The sequence below is a fragment of the Apium graveolens genome, chromosome 9 (genome assembly GCF_009905375.1).
Source record: "Apium graveolens cultivar Ventura chromosome 9, ASM990537v1, whole genome shotgun sequence".
NCBI lineage: Eukaryota > Viridiplantae > Streptophyta > Magnoliopsida > Apiales > Apiaceae > Apium > Apium graveolens.
The window spans coordinates 198,228,447-198,232,723 of NC_133655.1; positions in this window are offsets into that span (position 1 = coordinate 198,228,447).

The window sequence follows — 4,277 nt, forward strand, 5'->3', positions numbered from 1 at the left end:
CTGGTGAAACTTAGGAGCGATAAGGAAAAACTCATCGATGACTACATGGATTCTGATAAGTTTAAGAATCTCATGGAGATTCATGATGAGGGTCTTTACTCCCTTCAGTTTACTCAGGGATGGGATGCGGCCGTAAAGGCAGTTTCTGAGAGGCATCCAGGCTTAGTCGACCCTAAGGACTTTATAAGTCCTGAGTAGGCTGAGACGGAGGACAGTATAGATGTCCTCTTCAACTCCCATCAGCCAGATGATCGCATCTTGGATCCTAACACTGCTTCTCCTCCCGCTTCTCCTGCAAAGGATGTTGAAGGTTCTGATAAGGAGCAAGGGAATGAAGGCTCCCGCATGGAGGAGTAGTTTTTCTATTTTGTAATTCTATCCTTAACTTATGTCTAAACTTTTTTTGTATAAGAACTTATTACCCTTCGGGGTTATTTCATATGCTGCTTTCCTTATATGCTGCTTTCCTTATTCGCATCTTTCTCCTTTGTCTTTCCATTACTTAATATGCATTTAAAGTTGAACTAGTTGGCCCTTTGAGTTGTGCAACATGCACTCTTATAAAAGAATCCTTGAAGTCTTCTTCTTTCAATGATCAAAGCATGATTTTTTGTTAAAACCGCACAAGGTATTATCACAACTTAAATATCCATAGGTCGAAATAATTTCAAACTTATTAACATGAAGTATAGTTTTCCAAAACCTTACATAGTATGGGTTCGACCCTTAACAATAATGACTCGACAATGTAAATTCTACTGGAATATAAAATCCTACGCAAGCAAAGCTTCAAGGTGCTTTTCAACCTATTTGTCATCTTGACAGGTGAGAATCGTACTCAGTTGCCCTACACATAGTAAACCTTCAGGTTTTGTGCATGCCAGGTTCTCGGGACTTCAAAACCATCCATAGTCTCCAGCTTGTAGGTTCCTCTACCTTGAACACTCTTGACTTTGTATGGCCCTTCCCAATTCAGGGCAAGCTTCCTTTTCTATCCTACACCAGAAGCTTCTATCTTCCTCAAGACTAGGTCACCTTTTTTGAAAAATCTTTCTTTAACTCTCAGGTTGAAGTAGAATGAAGCCTTTTTCTAATATTCTACTATTTTCGCATGTGCCTCATCTCGCACTTCATCAATTAAGTCCAGGGCTAACCTTTGTCCTTCCTCATTCTCCTCAGCATTGAAAGTTTGAATCCTGGGAGAGAATTGTGATATCTCCACGGGAACAACTGCTTCCGCCCCATATGCTAACATGAAATGAGTTGCTCCAGTTGTGACTCTACAGGTAGTCCTATAGGCCCACAATATTGGAAGTATCTCATCCACCCAATTATTCCTCGATTTCTCGATCCTCTTCTTTAGTCCATCCAGGATTATTCGATTTGCTACCTCCGCTTGCTCATTGGCTTGCGGGTGAGCCACAGAGGTGAACCGTAACTCAATTTCATTTTCTTCACAGTACTTCTTGAATTCCTCGTTTGTTAGATATATTTGATAATGTCATGGCTAATATAATTTATGTTTAGATTTCAGATCTTACTTAACAGGACAAATCAGTACTTAACCGTTGATCAGTACTTATACTGGAAGTCAGGACTTAAGGATATCAGTACTTATATTATCAGGAGATAATCATCAGAAGTTAGATATCAGAACTTAAGTGCTGAAGGACGATCAGAAAAGGACAGTAGCTGATTAAAGGAAAGAAGATCAAGATAAACATAAGAAGAGATATGCATGAAGAAGGAGTTCCGTGAAGAATGGAATACTTGGAAGAAAAGATATCTGATTGATATATTTTAGGAAGCAGAATTATATTCCATATCAATTAGCGATTATCTTGTAACTGTGTAGTGTATAAACACAGACATAGGGTTTACACTCTAAGTGTTATCATATTCGAGAAGATTATTCATTGTAACCCTAGCAGCTCTCGTGATATTTGTTCATCACTGAGAGGTAACAGTTCCATACTATAACAGAGTTTATTGTTTAAATAAAGTTTGTTTTCTGTTACTTAAGATATTAAAGTTCGATTTGATTGTATTATACACTGTATTCACCCCCTCTACAGTGTGTGTGACCTAACAAGTGGTATCAGAGCCTATCTGTTAACACACATACAGTTAAAGATCCAAACACAATCATGTCTGACACAGAAACTCCAACTAAGCCTACCAAAACTGAGGAACCACCAAAGACACAAATTCAGAGTCGGTATGAGACCATCAGAGTTCCCATACTGAGACCATCTAAATATCCCATATGGAAGGTGAGAATGACCATGTTCCTGGAAGCAACAGATCCAGAATACCTTGATAGAATCAAGGAAGGGCCTCACAAACCAACCAAGCTTGCTGTTGCAGTTGCAGGTGAAGCAGCAAAGACTGTACCAAAGGAAAATAGTGATTATACTGCTAAAGATATAGCATCAATTGCTAAGGATGCTAAGGTACGACACTTACTGCATAGTGCCATTGATAATGTAATGTCAAACAGGGTAATCAACTGCAAGACTGCTAAGGAGATATGGGATGCTCTGGAAACAAGATGTCAGGGAACTGACACAATTAAGAAGAACATGAAGACAATACTCACTCAAGAGTATGAACACTTTGACTCAAAGACTAATGAGTCATTGAATGATCTATATGATAGATTTGTCAAACTTTTGAATGATTTGTCATTGGTTGATAAAGAGTATGATCTTGAAGATTCAAACCTTAAATTCCTGTTAGCTCTTCCTGAATGCTGGGATTTGAAGGCAACAACAATAAGAGACAACTACAATCTTGATGAAACAACTCTTGATGAAATCTATGGAATGCTCAAGACTCATGAACTTGAGATGGAACAAAGAAGCAAGAGGAAAGGAGGAAAGTCAAGGACAGTTGCTCTTAAGGCTGAAGAAGAATCCCCCAAAGCAGCTTCCTCAAGGAAAGACAAGGGTAAAGCTCTTTTCATAAAGTCTGATACTGAGTCATCAAGTTCTGAAAGTGATGATGACTCAGATTCCGAAAGCTTGCCTGAGACTGATGCTGATGAGGAGATGATGAAGCTATGTGCTCTTATGGTGAAAGGAATCACAAATATTGTATACAGGAAGTTCAGGAAAGGAAAGAAGTTTTCCAAGAAAGGCATAAGTTCTGATAAGAAGAATTTCAGAAGATCTGAAGGCAGAGGAGGAAAGTCTGACAGAGGAGATTATACCAATGTTAAATGCTATAACTGTGGTGAGAAAGGCCACATATCTCCTGATTGCAAGAAGGTAAAGGGTGACAAAGGCAAGGCTCTTGTCACAAAGCAGAAAAGCTGGACAGACACCTCAGACTCTGAAAGTGAGGAAAACTATGCATTGATGGCAAATGCTGATAAATAAAGTGTTGAGAGCAGTTCTGAACCTGCTGAAACAAAGGTACCTCAGACTACTTATGCTTTTCATACTGATGATATTAATGAGTTGAAAAGATATCTTAAAACCATGTTTGTTAGTTATAGAGATCAAACTTTAACATGTGAAAGATTAACTTCTGAAAATCTTGCTTTTAAGAAAAGAAATGATTTCTTAGAAAAAGAGTTAGTCATGTTCCATCAAACTCAGAAGGATAGAGATGATATTTTTTATGTTAGGGATGAAGTGCTAAAAATGAATGAATCTCTAAAAACTGAGTTAGAAAAGGAAAGAGAGATTATCAGGACTTGGACTAACTCTGGCAAAACAACTCAAAATCTGCTAAGTAGTGGAAACTGGAAAGAGGGCTTAGGATATGGAGATGATAAGAATGATAAAGGAACTGAAGAAATTAAGCCTGTTGTTAAGCAAAAGCCAAAGTTAAAACCTGTTAAGTTTGTAACTGTAAAGTCTAAAAATAAGAAATCAGAAGTTAAAGAGGAATTAACTTCTGACAAACTAAAACAGGAAAAGACAGCTGAAGTAAACATAGGCTTAATGACAAAGAAGCAGCTTAAGCATAAGCTGAAAGATGTTAAGAATGCAAACAAGGTAAAATCACCTAGGAAAAATAGGAATTGAAAGGAAGGTGTGAATAAAAGCAATGATTATAAACCTGTTCCTGATGCTCCTAGGAAAACATGTCATAATTGTGGAAGTTCTAATCATCTGGCTTCTTTTTGCAGGAAGAATAAGAATATTAACTCTTTACCTTCAAAATCAGGAGTTAAGAGTCAGTCTGTTAGATACAAACCACAAAATCCTTGTTTTAATTGTGGTAGTTTATGGCATTCCATTTATACTTGTAAGGAATATCATTGTTTG